Source organism: Lactuca serriola, chromosome 9 (assembly GCF_051521515.1).
Source record: "Lactuca serriola cultivar US96UC23 chromosome 9, Lser_US96UC23_V15, whole genome shotgun sequence".
Classification (NCBI taxonomy): domain Eukaryota; kingdom Viridiplantae; phylum Streptophyta; class Magnoliopsida; order Asterales; family Asteraceae; genus Lactuca; species Lactuca serriola.
In genome coordinates this window covers 17,869,892-17,890,506 of record NC_136416.1, presented here as the reverse complement: position 1 = coordinate 17,890,506, position 20,615 = coordinate 17,869,892, and the positions used below count along the sequence as shown (strand labels likewise).

Below are 20,615 nucleotides of genomic sequence, written 5' to 3'. Positions count from 1 at the left end.
CAACCGAAAGAATCACATCGCCAAATTCTGTAGAACTTATCCATGCCAGAATCATCAGCCAAATGAAAATGACAACAATCGCAACAACCCTAACAACAACACCAATGATGAAACCAGTCGCACTTGCTATAGGTGTGGAGGAACTGGTCACATCAGACGCAATTGCCCTAGGGATAACAATGAAGGAGCAAAAGGATCAGAAATGGTCCTGACCTTGGGTCAAGGCGAAGCAATCCAAAACCCAATGGTTGTTACTGGTACGTTCCCACTTGACAACTCTTTCGCTTACCTCTTATTCAATGGTAAATCCGAGTGAAGTTTTGGTTAGTAACAACTTCAAACACTTACTAAAACAACATCCCCAAAGCTAAGTTAAGCCTTTTCAATGGACATGGCCAAAGGGGAAAAATGATTTAATCTAGGGTACTCATGTGGAGTACGCCTTAACACTGAACGACCATTCATTACAAATAGATTTCATGCCAGTAAATATTAGGAGTTTTAATGTGATAATCGTCATGGCTGGGTAAGCCCCCACTGTGCTGGTACTATGTGCCGCGAGAAGGCCGTTTGCCTTCACCTTCCTAATCACGAAAACTCTAATAATCCATGGTGATAAACCTGGCGCTAATCCTCTTCCTATCTCGTGCATCAAGGCACAAAAGTACCTGCACCAGAAGAACTACGTTCTCCTCACTCATGTTGTGGACAAAATCAAAGAAGAGGTAGGCATACAGAGTATTCCAGTAGCTTGTGATTTTTCCCAAATGTGTTTCCTAAGGAACTTTCGGGAATACCCCAGGGAGACGGGTTGAATTTCGAATCAACCTCATATCGGTAACCACATCAATTACCAATTCACCCTATAGGTTGACTCCCGCCAAAAATTCACAAGTTATCCTGTCAACTGAGTAGAATTGTTGCGCAAGGGATTCATTAGACCAAGCTTCTTATCCTAGAGAGCTCCGGTCTTGTTTTTCAAGAAGACAGATCCTTCCGAGGGTACATTGATTTCAGGAAATTGAACAATCTCCCTATTAAAAGTCGATACCTACTTCCACGGACTGACGATCTATTTGGCCAGCTCCAAGAAGCTCGTTACTTCTTTAAAATAGATCTAAGAATCGGTTATCATCAACTCTGAGTCCGAGAAGGCGACATTCCAAATCTGCACTCCGAACTTGTCACGACCATTTCAAATTCATTGTGAAACCCTTCGGTCTAACGAATGCTCCCATGGTTTTCATGAACCTTACGAACCAAGTCTCCCAACCATTCCTAGTTAGCCCTTTCACTATTTTCATCGATAACATACTCATCTGCTCACAAAGCGAGAACGAAACACTACCATCATCTACGACCAGCCTAGAAAGCATCAAGGCTGGGAATGTCGCGATGAAAGCACTACATGGAGGGATAAAACTCTCGAAGTCGAAAGACAATTTTTTTTTTAAGAGTTGAGTTGGGAGTTATCTGGGTGATCGTCGATAGGTTAACCCAATCTGCCCATTTCCTGCCAATACAGAAATCAAACAAGATGGAAGAATTAGCTTGGATCTATATCCAGGAGGTCGTGAGACTCCATGAAATATCGGTATCTACTATCTTAGATCGAGATAACAGATTTTCTTCAAGACTATAGCAGTCATTTCAGAGGGCTATGGGAACATAACTAGACATAAGCGTTGCTTACCACCTTTAAACCAATCGCCAAAGTGAACGAACCATTTGACCACTCAAATGCATACTACAAGTCTAGGTGTTTGAGTTCAACAAGTCAGGGGATACCCGGTTTCCCTTGACTAAGTTCTCATACAATAACAACTATCGCACGAGCATCAGGAATGCTCCTTTCAAAAACCCTTTATAGTCATAAATGCATATCACTTGGTGGTACTCTCATGAGACCAGAAACCACTAACAAAACAACAGAGAAGATAATCCAAATCAAAGTTGGACCTCAAGCATCGCGAGACCGATAAAGGAGCTCTGCTGACAAGCGGCGTAATCCATTAGGATGGCAAGTCGGGGATCGCGCATTATTAAAGGAATCACCTGGGAATTGAATGACTCGCTTTATGAACCAAGAAAACTAAACCCACGATACATCGGACTGTTCGAGATTCTTGCTCGGATTGGTCCAAAGACATATAGGTTGTAGCTGCCTGCAGAGCTCAGCAACATGAACCCTGTGTTCTGTGTCTTGAATCTGAAAAGATGTATATCAGATGACACTCATATCATTCCTTTACGAGAAATCGGAGTAAGCGAGAATCTCATGTTCGTCAAAGATTCAGTCAAGGTATTGGGTAGGGAAGTAGAACATACAAAACAAAGCCCCATTATGATTGTGAAGGTTCCATGGAACGCTAAGCGTGGACCGAAATTCACATGGGAAACGTGCAGATCAGATGAAGTGCCTATTCTCTCATTCGCAAACCTATCCTTAGAAAGAATTTCGGGACGAAATTCCCTCTAACGGGGGGGATGATGTCACAACTAGCATTTTTAGCTAGGAAATTCTATCCTCATATAAACATCATCCATTGTAAAAGCATGTACTCTAAGTGAATACAATACTCTATCCTCGTTCAAGATACACCTCATATGTTCAACTAAGGGTTGGAAACCTTAGCAATCCCGGTCCAAGTTCCTTATGAACTAAAATTCTCCTATTGGGCCTAGAAGCCCTAAGTGGGCTCTAAATAGACCACATTCATAAAAATTTAGTATTTGGGCCATGTGGACCTAAAATAATCCATCTTATCTCTAATGAGCCTTGTTGGGCCATAAAAGACTTCATTTGCCCCAATGGGCCGAAATTTTTTTTTTGTGCTTCATAATTTCGAGTAAGGACCAAGATAAGGCCCAAACTCCTCCATGATTACTCCATTTCGGCCCAAATGAAGAAAGAAGGGAATTAATGAGCAATGGACACATCACATTTACATGGTGGACTTCAATGCAAATTAACCATTAGGTAATATCCAAATCTCATACATCTAGGTAACCATCACATCCTCTCCCCCCCCCCCTCTCTTCTTATTTTCGGCCAACACATCTTCTCACCACCTCATTCTCTCAAAAATCTTTCAAGAAAACTCTCTCAACCATCAAGAACACCCTCCTTTCCTTCCATTCAAAATTTCAAAGATCTAGGGTGTTTTCAAGAGGATTCTTCACCAAAATTTTCATCCTTGGTAAGTTTATGCTTAGATCCATGGTCTATCCTCTTGATTACTTCAAAAATATTCTCTTAACTCATGCATTTTCGTGGATCATGACTCTTAGATCCATCTTGAATTCGAAAACTCCTCTCAAAAAGCAAGCTATGCCGAATTCTCCTTCCATCTTCTCACCAAAACCAAACCAAACCCCAAGGTGAGCTTCATACCCCCTATTTTCTGTTTTTATGAGTTTTGTGGGGGGGGGGGAATACAAGTGAAAGTGTAGATCTATATGTGTTTGTATGCTTTGTATGATTTCGATGCTTATATGTATGCTTTTATGTGTTTTAATGTTGGATCTAGCCATAAAACCCCTCAAAACCGAGATATAACTTATGTTTTATGATCTTAGCTTCAAATATATTTCTACACACAAAGTGTTTCAAGAAAAATGGCTAAGTGGTTTAGTAATAATTTTCTTTGGGTTAAAAACACAAATTTTGGGCCTAAAATGTGAAAAATACAAAATTAAGGGCCCAAATTGACATTTCACAGATTCTGATGGATGAAGTGTGCCAAAACAGTTTCCATAAATCAATTTCTGGAAATATACTCATTTAGGGGATTAAAAACATAAATTCCAAGCTTAATGGGCTAAAAATGAAAATTTCGGCCCAATGAGGCCCATTATGCGAATTTTTCTGTTTTGGAGGACCAAAACTGTAATTTTCTGTAAAACAGTGGACTATAAGTGTTCCAAATCCTTTTCAAAGGTTTAAAATGCTTTTTAAATTTAAAAAGGACCAAAGTTGCAAAAAATTTCCAATTTGGGCCAAAATTGTCAAAGTTGCGAAAAGAAGGGATTAAAACCGAGAAAACTGCATTTTCAGGGACTTAAACTGTTTTCTATGAAAAATATGCTGAAAAATATTAATTTCAATAATTTTTGGTGTTAAAATGTCAAGAAAATTAGTTCAAGGACCAAACCGGGAAGTATTTAATAAAAGGGTTGAAAATGTAAATTTTACAAACAATGAGGGGCTGAAAAACAGAAATATTTCAAGGCTAATTCAATATGTACAATTTGATCAAATAATGGCACCGCGGCTATCGACGAAATACAATACATTACAATACCAAAAGTCGTTGTTAAACGAATTGGCTCGGTCTCGAGCCAATAGAAATCTACAACTACTAACTCTACGACACTACGGTTCATATAAATAATGTTTGGGAACTTAGCTTACATACGAGTGTGCACAGACGTCTACGCACCATCTTTGGGCCCCACAAGTGTAAAATCTTGTTCGTTGAGCCTAGCTAGCCCAATGACCTGATCTTAAGGTCCGAAGACGCATATTTTCTACGAAGTGTTGAGTTTCACCGACTCGGCACAACGTAGAGGGACTTTCAATGGCTTGTATACCACTGGTCCCCAAGGGTCCTTGGTATTGCTAGAAAAGTCTGCATATTTTACGAGGCGGGTCGGGGACCCCTCGCACGCATATTATCCCCAACCGGTTAATGGAGTTACCGGGGTCTTCGTGACCTCTTTCTCTTCGGATGTGGGACTACACCTAGTCAGGGCGATTGGATAACGCGATTAGTACTGACGACGCCTTCGGGGTCGTTAGTATAACTATAAACTGGGCGTTTGTGTAACGCGGGTTTGTAGTAAATAATCCTGCTCGAGAACCTTCCAACGTCGCCTGGGACTGGCACTATACGCTATGCAATGGTTTCAAAGTAACTTCATGTAATTCAAGGAACTAGGAGAACGTCGGGTTTTCCTAGGGTTTTCAATACATACAGATTTGAAATGCATACATCTTCAATGAACATTTTTTTTACAAGTATAGAAACAAACAAGCATACCTATGGATCTTCACAAACATTTTCGAAAGCTTGTCTTTTCAGAAAATATCGGATTTTCTGGTGGTTTTCAAACGATACGAACATTGTTTTTCTTCAAATACCGCTTATGAACTCACCAACATTTCATATGTTGACGTTTTTTCAAAATACTTGTATTCTCAGGTAACAGATTAAGTGAAGGATGAATTGTACTCTATGACGTTTCGCTGTCGCTTAATTAGTATCGAACAATTACTCTTGAGAATGTAATATTTAAACAATGTATTTCATGTAAACGCTACTGGTTGTATTATATTAATGCATGGTGACGAATGTTGTTATGTTTCATATATATTCAATGTTATGGTATTCAATTGAGTCACGACAGCCCCCGGACGTTTCCGCCGTCTGGTTCGGGGGTGTGACAGGTTGGTATCAGAGCTTTGTTTATAGTGAACTAGCATGTCGAGCCACACATTGATATGCAACTATAAACCAAAAGAGGGACTAACATAACTCTGAACAAAACAAATAAATAAAACACCCTTGCTTGCATTAGGAATAGGAATCTAACACCGAACCAAACAAGATAATGCTAGTATCTCGGTTAATTCAGGACTGCTCTTAGTTGTATCAAGGAGCGGATGTAGCCTGATCAACTACATTCCCTCCAAGGTACAACCATCACATGTCGTGAAGAGATCGTGATAACTAGGAACCTAAAATCATACCCCTTAATCTCCAAGAAGGGAACCTCAACTGAATCTATGCAATAGTCGTAGAGCTATAGGAGTAATTGGTATGCTATTTGTTTCTAGTATTCATAGCCCATCGTGCAATACGCTATAGACGAGTATCATTAGCCAGGAAACCCTATCACCCTAGTCAAGGAATAGTCGGGTGGCTCGACCCAGAGGAAGAACCCCAGGAGGGACACGAAGTAGAACTCGCAGGTGAACCCGCTGAGTCAATAGTGGACCTCGAAGAGGAAGAGCCGGAGGGCAGTGACGATGACGACACGGATGTAGAATCCAATGACATCAATCCTCCATGTAAATCCAGGGCACCGACTTATAGTGTGGGCCCCGGTGACCCCATGCCCCCTCGGGCACCCGACATTTGGGGATAAAGTCACCAGTAAGGAATACTACCACACCACGGTAAGAGCTGAGGTCTCTTTAATTTTAGCCACAGAGGACCAGCTGACCAGGCCCTCCCAGTCGTGGTGCGACGCACTCGAGGTATCGATAACCAAGCTCAGGACACCCCAAATCAAACGAAACCAATGTGGTTTGTTATTAAGAGGGATGAAAGGAAAACACGGGAAGTGAATGGAGACTCTCGAGCGAGACAGTTAGTTTGGGAGGCACGCCTACGATATACCGAGCAGCAAGTAGCTCGTCTCCGAGGTGCATCCACTTCATCAGCATCACCACCAGACACTTCTCGCCACGACTAGGATCAGCCTTTTCTAATTTCCCCTACTATCCGACATGACTCTCTTTCGTATGCTAAGATGTTACATACCCCTGAAACGATTATGTGTTATATTTATTTCATATTGCTGCAACGACTCAATTACATGCACAAGCGAACCCTCAGAACCACTAGATACTTAAGGATCTCAAAACTAAAACAACCCACATAATCTAAGGATAGACGTAACAATCGTTCCAGATCTGTGACCACCTATTACCACAAAATACATCATAGGGATGTAGATGGAGGCAGTAAGAATTATACAACAAGATGCGAAAATTTATAGAGTACAACCAGGAATGACGATCATCACTTACGATCTGGGTTATCAATGTGCATCAGGAAAATGCCATCCCGCAAGAATAACAAGCGCACCCGCAAGACACCACTCCTGCAGATGGACTCTGCTACATTCCAAGCTGCTGTAATGGCAGCAGTAACCGTTGCCATTGCACAGATCAATGCCAACAACCCTAATGGAGGCAAGAATAGCATTGACAACTCCAGCCAAAGGAACAAACATGGAAACCAACAAGTGACAACCTGTCAAGGAACTCCAAACCCCAAGCTTAAGAGCAGGAAGCTGAGGTCTGGAGGTAAGAGAAAGGGACAACACACTCAAGGGTTCTTAAGGGAGCAACGTGTTGTTGCTGTTCATGCGACCCCGACCCCTATTACACCAGCAATCAGGAGACCATATGCTGGAAACCTCCCAAAATGCAACCAGTGCAAATTCCATCATAATGGAGCCTGCAGGGAGATGCATTGTAACAAATGCAACCGAAAGAATCACATCGCCAAATTCTGTAGAACTTATCCATGCCAGAATCATCAGCCAAATGAAAATGACAACAATCGCAACAACCCTAACAACAACACCAATGATGAAACCAGTCGCACTTGCTATAGGTGTGGAGGAACTGGTCACATCAGACGCAATTGCCCTAGGGATAACAATGAAGGAGCAAAAGGATCAGAAATGGTCCTGACCTTGGGTCAAGGCGAAGCAATCCAAAACCCAATGGTTGTTACTGGTACGTTCCCACTTGACAACTCTTTCGCTTACCTCTTATTCAATGGTAAATCCGAGTGAAGTTTTGGTTAGTAACAACTTCAAACACTTACTAAAACAACATCCCCAAAGCTAAGTTAAGCCTTTTCAATGGACATGGCCAAAGGGGAAAAATGATTTAATCTAGGGTACTCATGTGGAGTACGCCTTAACACTGAACGACCATTCATTACAAATAGATTTCATGCCAGTAAATATTAGGAGTTTTAATGTGATAATCGTCATGGCTGGGTAAGCCCCCACTGTGCTGGTACTATGTGCCGCGAGAAGGCCGTTTGCCTTCACCTTCCTAATCACGAAAACTCTAATAATCCATGGTGATAAACCTGGCGCTAATCCTCTTCCTATCTCGTGCATCAAGGCACAAAAGTACCTGCACCAGAAGAACTACGTTCTCCTCACTCATGTTGTGGACAAAATCAAAGAAGAGGTAGGCATACAGAGTATTCCAGTAGCTTGTGATTTTTCCCAAATGTGTTTCCTAAGGAACTTTCGGGAATACCCCAGGGAGACGGGTTGAATTTCGAATCAACCTCATATCGGTAACCACATCAATTACCAATTCACCCTATAGGTTGACTCCCGCCAAAAATTCACAAGTTATCCTGTCAACTGAGTAGAATTGTTGCGCAAGGGATTCATTAGACCAAGCTTCTTATCCTAGAGAGCTCCGGTCTTGTTTTTCAAGAAGACAGATCCTTCCGAGGGTACATTGATTTCAGGAAATTGAACAATCTCCCTATTAAAAGTCGATACCTACTTCCACGGACTGACGATCTATTTGGCCAGCTCCAAGAAGCTCGTTACTTCTTTAAAATAGATCTAAGAATCGGTTATCATCAACTCTGAGTCCGAGAAGGCGACATTCCAAATCTGCACTCCGAACTTGTCACGACCATTTCAAATTCATTGTGAAACCCTTCGGTCTAACGAATGCTCCCATGGTTTTCATGAACCTTACGAACCAAGTCTCCCAACCATTCCTAGTTAGCCCTTTCACTATTTTCATCGATAACATACTCATCTGCTCACAAAGCGAGAACGAAACACTACCATCATCTACGACCAGCCTAGAAAGCATCAAGGCTGGGAATGTCGCGATGAAAGCACTACATGGAGGGATAAAACTCTCGAAGTCGAAAGACAAATTTTTTTTTAAGAGTTGAGTTGGGAGTTATCTGGGTGATCGTCGATAGGTTAACCCAATCTGCCCATTTCCTGCCAATACAGAAATCAAACAAGATGGAAGAATTAGCTTGGATCTATATCCAGGAGGTCGTGAGACTCCATGAAATATCGGTATCTACTATCTTAGATCGAGATAACAGATTTTCTTCAAGACTATAGCAGTCATTTCAGAGGGCTATGGGAACATAACTAGACATAAGCGTTGCTTACCACCTTTAAACCAATCGCCAAAGTGAACGAACCATTTGACCACTCAAATGCATACTACAAGTCTAGGTGTTTGAGTTCAACAAGTCAGGGGATACCCGGTTTCCCTTGACTAAGTTCTCATACAATAACAACTATCGCACGAGCATCAGGAATGCTCCTTTCAAAAACCCTTTATAGTCATAAATGCATATCACTTGGTGGTACTCTCATGAGACCAGAAACCACTAACAAAACAACAGAGAAGATAATCCAAATCAAAGTTGGACCTCAAGCATCGCGAGACCGATAAAGGAGCTCTGCTGACAAGCGGCGTAATCCATTAGGATGGCAAGTCGGGGATCGCGCATTATTAAAGGAATCACCTGGGAATTGAATGACTCGCTTTATGAACCAAGAAAACTAAACCCACGATACATCGGACTGTTCGAGATTCTTGCTCGGATTGGTCCAAAGACATATAGGTTGTAGCTGCCTGCAGAGCTCAGCAACATGAACCCTGTGTTCTGTGTCTTGAATCTGAAAAGATGTATATCAGATGACACTCATATCATTCCTTTACGAGAAATCGGAGTAAGCGAGAATCTCATGTTCGTCAAAGATTCAGTCAAGGTATTGGGTAGGGAAGTAGAACATACAAAACAAAGCCCCATTATGATTGTGAAGGTTCCATGGAACGCTAAGCGTGGACCGAAATTCACATGGGAAACGTGCAGATCAGATGAAGTGCCTATTCTCTCATTCGCAAACCTATCCTTAGAAAGAATTTCGGGACGAAATTCCCTCTAACGGGGGGGATGATGTCACAACTAGCATTTTTAGCTAGGAAATTCTATCCTCATATAAACATCATCCATTGTAAAAGCATGTACTCTAAGTGAATACAATACTCTATCCTCGTTCAAGATACACCTCATATGTTCAACTAAGGGTTGGAAACCTTAGCAATCCCGGTCCAAGTTCCTTATGAACTAAAATTCTCCTATTGGGCCTAGAAGCCCTAAGTGGGCTCTAAATAGACCACATTCATAAAAATTTAGTATTTGGGCCATGTGGACCTAAAATAATCCATCTTATCTCTAATGAGCCTTGTTGGGCCATAAAAGACTTCATTTGCCCCAATGGGCCGAATTTTTTTTTTGTGCTTCATAATTTCGAGTAAGGACCAAGATAAGGCCCAAACTCCTCCATGATTACTCCATTTCGGCCCAAATGAAGAAAGAAGGGAATTAATGAGCAATGGACACATCACATTTACATGGTGGACTTCAATGCAAATTAACCATTAGGTAATATCCAAATCTCATACATCTAGGTAACCATCACATCCTCTCCCCCCCCCCCCTCTCTTCTTATTTTCGGCCAACACATCTTCTCACCACCTCATTCTCTCAAAAATCTTTCAAGAAAACTCTCTCAACCATCAAGAACACCCTCCTTTCCTTCCATTCAAAATTTCAAAGATCTAGGGTGTTTTCAAGAGGATTCTTCACCAAAATTTTCATCCTTGGTAAGTTTATGCTTAGATCCATGGTCTATCCTCTTGATTACTTCAAAAATATTCTCTTAACTCATGCATTTTCGTGGATCATGACTCTTAGATCCATCTTGAATTCGAAAACTCCTCTCAAAAAGCAAGCTATGCCGAATTCTCCTTCCATCTTCTCACCAAAACCAAACCAAACCCCAAGGTGAGCTTCATACCCCCTATTTTCTGTTTTTATGAGTTTTGTGGGGGGGGGGGAATACAAGTGAAAGTGTAGATCTATATGTGTTTGTATGCTTTGTATGATTTCGATGCTTATATGTATGCTTTTATGTGTTTTAATGTTGGATCTAGCCATAAAACCCCTCAAAACCGAGATATAACTTATGTTTTATGATCTTAGCTTCAAATATATTTCTACACACAAAGTGTTTCAAGAAAAATGGCTAAGTGGTTTAGTAATAATTTTCTTTGGGTTAAAAACACAAATTTTGGGCCTAAAATGTGAAAAATACAAAATTAAGGGCCCAAATTGACATTTCACAGATTCTGATGGATGAAGTGTGCCAAAACAGTTTCCATAAATCAATTTCTGGAAATATACTCATTTAGGGGATTAAAAACATAAATTCCAAGCTTAATGGGCTAAAAATGAAAATTTCGGCCCAATGAGGCCCATTATGCGAATTTTTCTGTTTTGGAGGACCAAAACTGTAATTTTCTGTAAAACAGTGGACTATAAGTGTTCCAAATCCTTTTCAAAGGTTTAAAATGCTTTTTAAATTTAAAAAGGACCAAAGTTGCAAAAAATTTCCAATTTGGGCCAAAATTGTCAAAGTTGCGAAAAGAAGGGATTAAAACCGAGAAAACTGCATTTTCAGGGACTTAAACTGTTTTCTATGAAAAATATGCTGAAAAATATTAATTTCAATAATTTTTGGTGTTAAAATGTCAAGAAAATTAGTTCAAGGACCAAACCGGGAAGTATTTAATAAAAGGGTTGAAAATGTAAATTTTACAAACAATGAGGGGCTGAAAAACAGAAATATTTCAAGGCTAATTCAATATGTACAATCTGATCAAATAATGGCACCGCGGCTATCGACGAAATACAATACATTACAATACCAAAAGTCGTTGTTAAACGAATTGGCTCGGTCTCGAGCCAATAGAAATCTACAACTACTAACTCTACGACACTACGGTTCATATAAATAATGTTTGGGAACTTAGCTTACATACGAGTGTGCACAGACGTCTACGCACCATCTTTGGGCCCCACAAGTGTAAAATCTTGTTCGTTGAGCCTAGCTAGCCCAATGACCTGATCTTAAGGTCCGAAGACGCATATTTTCTACGAAGTGTTGAGTTTCACCGACTCGGCACAACGTAGAGGGACTTTCAATGGCTTGTATACCACTGGTCCCCAAGGGTCCTTGGTATTGCTAGAAAAGTCTGCATATTTTACGAGGCGGGTCGGGGACCCCTCGCACGCATATTATCCCCAACCGGTTAATGGAGTTACCGGGGTCTTCGTGACCTCTTTCTCTTCGGATGTGGGACTACACCTAGTCAGGGCGATTGGATAACGCGATTAGTACTGACGACGCCTTCGGGGTCGTTAGTATAACTATAAACTGGGCGTTTGTGTAACGCGGGTTTGTAGTAAATAATCCTGCTCGAGAACCTTCCAACGTCGCCTGGGACTGGCACTATACGCTATGCAATGGTTTCAAAGTAACTTCATGTAATTCAAGGAACTAGGAGAACGTCGGGTTTTCCTAGGGTTTTCAATACATACAGATTTGAAATGCATACATTTTCAATGAACATTTTTTTTACAAGTATAGAAACAAACAAGCATACCTATGGATCTTCACAAACATTTTCGAAAGCTTCTCTTTTCAGAAAATATTGGATTTTCTGGTGGTTTTCAAACGATACGAACATTGTTTTTCTTCAAATACCGCTTATGAACTCACCAACATTTCACATGTTGACGTTTTTTCAAAATACTTGTATTCTCAGGTAACAGATTAAGTGAAGGATGAATTGTACTCTATGACGTTTCGCTGTTGCTTAATTAGTATCGAACAATTACTCTTGAGAATGTAATATTTAAACAATGTATTTCATGTAAACGCTACTGGTTGTATTATATTAATGCATGGTGACGAATGTTGTTATGTTTCATATATATTCAATGTTATGGTATTCAATTGAGTCACGACAGCCCCCGGACGTTTCCGCCGTCTGGTTCGGGGGTGTGACACTTCTCCTTTGGGCATCGAATCAGCTAGTAGCTTCCACCAGCTTAGTACTCCATATTTCAACAGAGGAACCGCGAGAGCGGTCTTTTGCCTGTTGCTACACTCACAACTCTCAAACATCGTCTCCATCTCGGAGATCCAGTTTATGACTTCCACCGGCGTCGGGCTTCCAGATAGACTCGGTGGTTTGGACGCCATGAAGTCCTTGTATTTGCATCCATGTCCATCATTTCCTCCATCCTGGTGGTTTTGCCTAACTATCGGTGGGTTGGCTTGACCAACAGTCCCACTGTAGTTTCCCTCCTCAGTCTGCCCCTCGTTCAACTCGGGCCGTTCGATCTGAATGGTCGCTTCCTCTTGATTTTGCTGGAGCAAACGCCTGGTTTCCTCCATTTGACGATCCAACATCGCTTGGATCATCGCTTGCACTCCGGCCATTGTGACTAGCTCAGCAGTGGCTTCCATCACCGGTATTTGCTCAATCACTGGGGGCTGATCTCGGTTCCCATTTGCATTCACGTTTCCGCTACGTGTTCTTACCATCTTGATCTATACACCTAATGAGGTGAATCTAGACCTTTACTTAGGATTGACATTTAAATCATCCTTATCACTCCGAAACGTTTACATGCTAGTTCTAATATCGTATTCGTACGTTTAGAATCCTAAACACATAAGGTTTCCAGATCCGGTCGGCAACAGACCATAGATCCGAACAACTAACAGCATATCAGGCACAAGTATTTAGCACATAAAAGCATTTTAGGCATCATTCCTAAAATAAGCTAGTGCTCACACCTCACAATCATCGCTTAGCATTCTAAGTTTAAGTCTAGAAATAAATCCATATTCCTAGTTCGCTTAAACTAATGCTCTGATACCAACTGTGACATCCCCAAAATCACGGCCAGAAAAGACCGATTTTGTTTATGCTTTATAAAAATCAGAGTACTTCATTTTATAAAAATGTTGCGGAATTTGTTCCCAGAAAAACACGATAAATACGTTATTAAAACATTTTCGAAGAAACGTATTTATTTCATTTTAAAACGTTTGGGATGTCATTGTTAATACAGAAACATAAGCATAAACAGAACTTACAATTATTTACACTAGTGATCTACATCTCTTTAAATCTCTCAGTGTAATGTCACTTCATATCGTCACCTGTGATGTAAATAAACTGAGTGGGTCAGGTTGGGAAACCTGGTGAGTACATAGGGTTTTCAACCCACAATAATATAGTTATTATGTTTAAACAATCAAACAATCAACCCAATTACCCATCCCCGTTATCTTCTTTTAGTCTTCCCCAAAGATATTATCTCAAGGGTCATCTCCTATATCATATTTACTTTTCATCTCCTTACATCGTATTTCCTTATATGATTGTTCTTATGAACTTTACCTAAGGATCATCGCCTACATTGCATAGACAATACTAATCCGGGGATTACTCCCTCAATATGTGTCTAGCAAGAGTTAGGGTATCATCGCATGATTACGCAGCCACAACATCGCCTGGACTTGTAAATCATGATAAGGGTTAGTCTATCATCGCATGAATACGTAGCCACAACATTGCCTGGACTCGTACTTCATAATAAGGGTTAGACTATCATCGCATGAATACGTAGCCACAACATCGCCTGGACTCGTACTTCATAATAAGGGTTAGACTATCATCGCATGAATACGTAGTTACAACATCGCCTGAACTCGTAATTCATCACCTACAGGTTGCTAGCCTGCTGGTGTTTCCACGGGGTTGTCTATAATAGTCCGTGGTCGCCATCTATACTCTGGTATATGACTACATCTCCAAATTGTCGGACAAGGTTGTAGTATCCTACATCACCAATTCATAATCACCTATCTATCATCACCTATCTCTCATTATTTTATTTCATCACTCACCAACTATTTCATCTACCCATGTTTTATCCCAACATATTTGTAGATATAAAATAAATATACAGTTTAAATCATTTAAAACATGTATAAATCATTCATCCAGCATAGACAACAAGTATTCAAACAATATGCACACATAGCACGTAATTTATATTAAAATACTTCATATCTATGTGTAAGATGAAAGGGACTATGCACTCACCTGAGTAGGTGGTGACTCAGCACTCAGACAGCGCTTCGATACTCTCAAAACGATATTCCTTCGATAAAACCTAGTACCGATACCACTAGGGTTTAGTTTAACGATAACCGCGACGAATTAATTAGTCTGACTATTATTAAGCGTTAATAACGCTCAATATAACTCATAATAATAGCCCAAATAATTATTTTAAGGACCTAATAACATTCCTATAATTATTTGAAAGCTATATTAAAAATTGCGTAAGCGTAGCACACTTACAGCGAATTTTATCGAAAACCGGAACTTAATTGGAGCAGCGTTTCGAAACCGAAAAACTCCTTTTTCTCGGGACTCCGGGAGCCTCGGGGCTTCCCTAGGGTGCTAGGGAGGTTCCCTAGGGTTTGGGGATGTTTACAACACTTAGAGAGAGAAAGAAGTTAGAGAGAGAGAGTGAAGAAAGGTGTGTAAAATGAAGGAAATTCGGCCCCCTTTTATAGCCCTGCGAGGCCTCGGTACGCTGGGCGTACCTCGGACCTACGCGGGGCGTAGTCATCGGATAAGAGTGCCAGCGAGGGTCCAGCTGTCTAACACTCGGAGTAGATCAGGGCGAGGGTACGCGGGGCGTACAGACTTCGGACGCGGGGCGTAAGCGAGGGCGACGTGTTCTTCATCCGAGGCGAGATCTGATCAGCGATGGACGGCCCACAATGCGCCACGTCATCAGCTCCTTATCAGCCTTCGCAAATTGCATTCTCGACTTCTAAAAATCATAACTTTCGCATACGAGCTCCGTTTTCGACGTTCTTTATATCCACGCGAAGGTGGGAACGTACTCTACAACTTTCGTTTAGACTTCGTCGGCTAATTTTGGCTCGATTTTAAATTTTATATTATTAACGGGCCAGGACACGATTGGTCCGTTAAATCCTCATAACTTCTTCATCCGACATCCGTTTTCGCCCATCTTTTTCTCGTTACGCTACTCTCAATGAGATCTTCGATTCTCGTTTAGGTCGTGTCGGCTAAAAACCGCTCGATCTAATATTCGAATTTCGGGTTGTACACTGCTAGTCCGAAACTTCGAAAAATCATAACTTCTTCATACGAAGTCAGATTTGGGCGTTCTTTTTATCGATGTTCTTAGTTTAACATATTCTACGACTTCCGTTTAGATCGCTAAGGCTAAATCTCGCTCTATCGTAAATTCACTATTTACGCTTCCCGGTGTCGTGCCGGTTTTGCCGTAAAACTTCGACGGGTCATAACTTCTTCGTTATAACTCGGATTTCGGCGTTCCTTATATGTACGGAAACCTTGTGACATACTCTACAACTTGGTTAAGATTATTTATTCTAAATAATCTTTTGTCGAAAAGTCGTTTTTGACCCCTATTGCCTCTAAATTGACTAGCCCGGATTTGCGGGCGTTACAATTAAAGTGGGTTAGATCTGATCCCACATCGGCTGGGAAGGAAAACTAAGCATTCCTTATAAGGGGTGTGGATACCTTCCCTATCACAACGCGTTTTAAAGTCGTGAGGGCAGCAGATCCCATAAGAACTCTGCAGTTAAGCGTGCTCGGGCGGGAGTAGTACCAGGATGGGTGACCCCCTGGGAAGTCCTCGTGCCGAGTGGCCCAAAGCGGACAATATTGTGATACGTGCCAGAGGGGGATGTTACAAATGGTATCAGAGCTAGGGCACGGGTCGGTTTTAAAGTCGTGAGGGCAGCAGATCCCATAAGAACTCTGCAGTTAAGCGTGCTCGGACGGGAGTAGTACTAGGATGGGTGACCCCCTGGGAAGTCCTCGTGCCGAGTGGCCCAAAGCGGACAATATTGTGATACGTGCCAGAGGGGGATGTTACAGATCCATTAGCAAATGATAGATGCATATGAGTCGAAGTTGATCTGTTCCTTTTATTCTATGAGGATAAAAGTGATATTGGCCACTTGATGATTTGGTTTGACTTATGTGCCGGGCCCGGTCAGAATGAAGTTGATGTGTTCAACTAAATTCTATGTCAAACAAATCGGAAATCAAGGAACTACTGTTGTACAATAAGCATTGTCAGCATAATATCCAGAACAGAGGATTATACGATCCCTTATCTAAAGGACAAGTTGATCAGAGTTGACAGCGAAGTATAAGAGCTACGATTGCTAATCGGATTCTGAAGTCATATGTGAGATATAGTTACTAGACTTATCCAAGTGGGAGACTGTTGGAATAGTGTCTAAGCCCGTAACTATATTTGGTATGTACTTGACCCGGTTGTGCATGGTCCTTTTGGGTTGCCTTCTCCATAGCAACTTGACAAGGTAATTTAAGGAGAAAGAGAGAGTATTATGATTTATTAATATATTATAAGAATAATATATTAAAGGAGAAATCATATTTATTTAATTAGTATTGGTCATAAATTAATTAAGAATTAATTTAGTGGTCAAAAGAGATTAATTGAATAAAGGGGTATAAACTGTCAAATGTGTGATAGTTGAGTTTTAGGTTAAGGAAACCTAATGGGCTTAAGGGGGAACGAAATTATGATGGGTAACCATCATATTTTCGTCCAAGGGCCTTATTCCAGAAGGTTCCATGGGCTGCTTTATGGTTAAGCTGTCCATTAGGGTTTAGAGTGAAACCCTAGTAATCTGTAACTATAAATATGACCCCTAGGGCATGAATTCGGCTACCACTTGATTCCAAGAGTACCCTAGGCCGAATTCTAGCCTCCCTCTCCGTCTCTCATATTGCCTTCTTGCTTGTGGGGTTTGTGAACCATTAGAGGAGTTTCATTTGTGACTCTAGGCTCAAAAAGAAGAAGATATACAAGATCTAAGCCAACAATTGAAGAGGTAAACATCTAGATCTAATTCTATATGTTAGTTATGTTGTTTATATGCTAGATTAGGGTTTGTAAGTCTTGGAATCAAAGCATGTTCAATAGTGAAACCTAGATCCAAGCATTAGGGTTTGTATGAGCACATATGAATGTTTCTTATGCATAAAACCCATCACGTCGGGCGTAATCCCAGTACACGCCGCGTACTGGGTGGCGTTCCCCAGTTCTGAGAGGCAGCCAGGTACGCTCAGCGTACACATCTGGTACGCGCAGCGTAACCCGAAAAGTTGACTTTTGGTTGACTTTTAGGGTATGGTCTATTGAGGGGCCTTTTGAGTAATGAGAGGGGTAAAATGGTCTTTTACCCTTCTGAGAGTGTCACAAGAGGACATAGTCTAGCCTTTGAGAGTTATATTAAATAGGGTATTTATTTCATATGATTAGGCGGAGGCTAGGCCAGCGTTTACCGAGACAGAGATTTACCGAGATACCAGAGGTGAGTCTTCTCACTATACTTTACCTAGTGTGGTAACAGAGTCATGTGACAGTGTAATTTAGAGTTATGTGCCAGTGTATTTGCATGTTATTTATGTGTTCTGATTTATTGTGATACGTGATATGCATGATTCAGAGTTTACAGAGTATGACCAGTGGGTCCATAGAGTTAGGACCTTTGGGTCCATGGAGTTAGGGCCAGAGGGCACACATAGAGTTGGGGTTGGAGGGTCCCACTGAGACACATTGACTAGAGGGTCAACAGAGTGATAGCCTTGAGTGGCTAATATATGTTAGAGTGGTATTTTGGGGAACTCACTAAGCTTTATGCTTATAGTGTTACGTGTTATGTGTTTCAGGCACCAGTGATGACCGCGGGAAGGCGCCGGCATGATTCGTACACACACACATGGGATTTTATGTATTTCGATCTTGGGGGATGTTTGTGAAACAAGGATATCATACAATGACATTTTAATAATAAATGAGTTTGGAAAATGTGTTTGAAAATGCGAAAAATTGTTTTAATTTTTACGGTGTTACAATAACACTGTAATCATAAATGCTTAGTGAGTTCCCCAAAATACCACATACAATACATACGCCTTTCCAGGCCATAACTCTTTGGGATCTTCCGATCCAAGTGTCTTAGGGGATTTCCATCCCATAACTCTGTTAACCTTCCGGTCCATATCATCATACTCATATCATAACATATTACATATACAACATACATCACATTTTCATCATACACATAAGACCTTCCGGTCACACATAATCACCCCATCGGGTAAGGCATAGTGAGAAGACTCACCTCTCATGATGTCAAGTAAACCTTCTGGCTTGATAACCTCGATCGAGCCTCCGCCTAACACATCAGGAAAACATCTCTAATTAACACTTTCTGTTATCCTCATCTCTAAAGAATGGGTAGAAGACCATTCTACCCCTTCCTGATCTTTCTTGAATCAGTTTGACCAAAACCCTAAGGTCAACTAAAGTCAACTCTAGTCAACGGTCAACTTTGACCAGACTCGTCGAGTGCACTCAGGTGACTCGACGAGTCCATGCTTGTCCTCTGAATCCTCCTAAGGTCTCACTCGACTCGTCGAGTTAACCTTTCACTCGACGGGTTACCACTGGTCACGAATCGCGGGGCAACCCGAATCGACTCGTCGAGTCCCCATATGGACTCGGCGAGTTCCCTCGATGGCATCACTCATATGACCTTCTGAGGTCATATCTGTTTCTCTAACTTATAGATCTGACCTTCTTACACCCAAATATCACATAAAGGTTCAAACTTTAAGCTCATGCAACACTCTTATGCCCTTATATGAAGAAATGGCTCCTAAAATGGCAACCTAGATCCATATCTCCAATGGAACAACATAAAGCAGAATGGTTGGGACTCTCTGGACCTCTTAAGGTCCAGATCTAAGACTTATTCCACCTTGGGACCTCATAAGCTTCGAATCCAAGCTAAAGAAGGAATAAGAAAACCCTAGATTCAAGAAACCACCAAATACACGAGAATGAGTATAGATTCATACCTCCTACAGCAGTCACATGCGAAAAGATGCTAGATCCACTGCCCCCATCTCGTCCCTTGCTTGAGTCATGCTCTATTCCTTCCACAAAACCCACCAAATTACTTGATTTCATCATAAGAACTCTCCCAAGGCTCCAATGGTGATTTAGGGTTTCTCACGGAGATATGAGGCGCATCCAAGGTCATAAGTTCCTTTAAATAGTCTCCAACCCCAGAACTTAGGGTTTTCTCTGCCCAGCACCTACTCGGTGAATCCATACTTGGACTCGTCGAGTCCTTTCATTAAATACCCGCAATCAACTCGACGTGACTTGGCGAGTCAGACTCTCGACTCGTCGAGTCCCTCTTAATCTTCCAAATTGAAACACAAACTAACATACCCGAAATCCCGGATGTTACAATTCTCCCCCACTTAAATTAGATTTCGCCCTCGAAATCGCTCTTCTACATACAGATCAAATCCAATAACCAAATGGCACCATCGATTGGATCTCATGCCACACAGCTTCCATCCTCTCTGGACACCTGGATCCCAACAGGGATTCCCAATCCCGGAGGAAAACCAACCCTTCAGATTCTCTCCAGACATAATCGAACAATCGGCTACCAATCCCTCATACCAAACATAGCAACCATCCGAATCACGACCCAAGAAACGGAAGGGTTCACGTCCCAGTAGGGCTCATCCACTGAACTGATAACGGAACCCAACCGAACAGAGAATTATCAACTCTCTGCCCTCAAACCCAAAAGAATAATCGTGCTCGCTCTAAAGTGTCCTCATACATCTAAAAATCATAAGCCTCAGCTCCAATCCTCTTATCCTTATTTAACACTGGGTACCAGGTCTGATCTCGACCCAATAGTTAAACCTCCAGGGTCATCTGTTGCATTATCCCAACCGT

The 20,615-nt window shown here is 41.4% G+C and overlaps 1 pseudogene; it reads left to right on the top strand.

The window, feature by feature from the left end:
• The first annotated feature begins 16,522 nt into the window (after window positions 1-16,522).
• LOC145077372 (5S ribosomal RNA) lies at window positions 16,523-16,641 on the top strand (annotated as a pseudogene).
• Window positions 16,642-20,615: the final 3,974 nt, after the last annotated feature.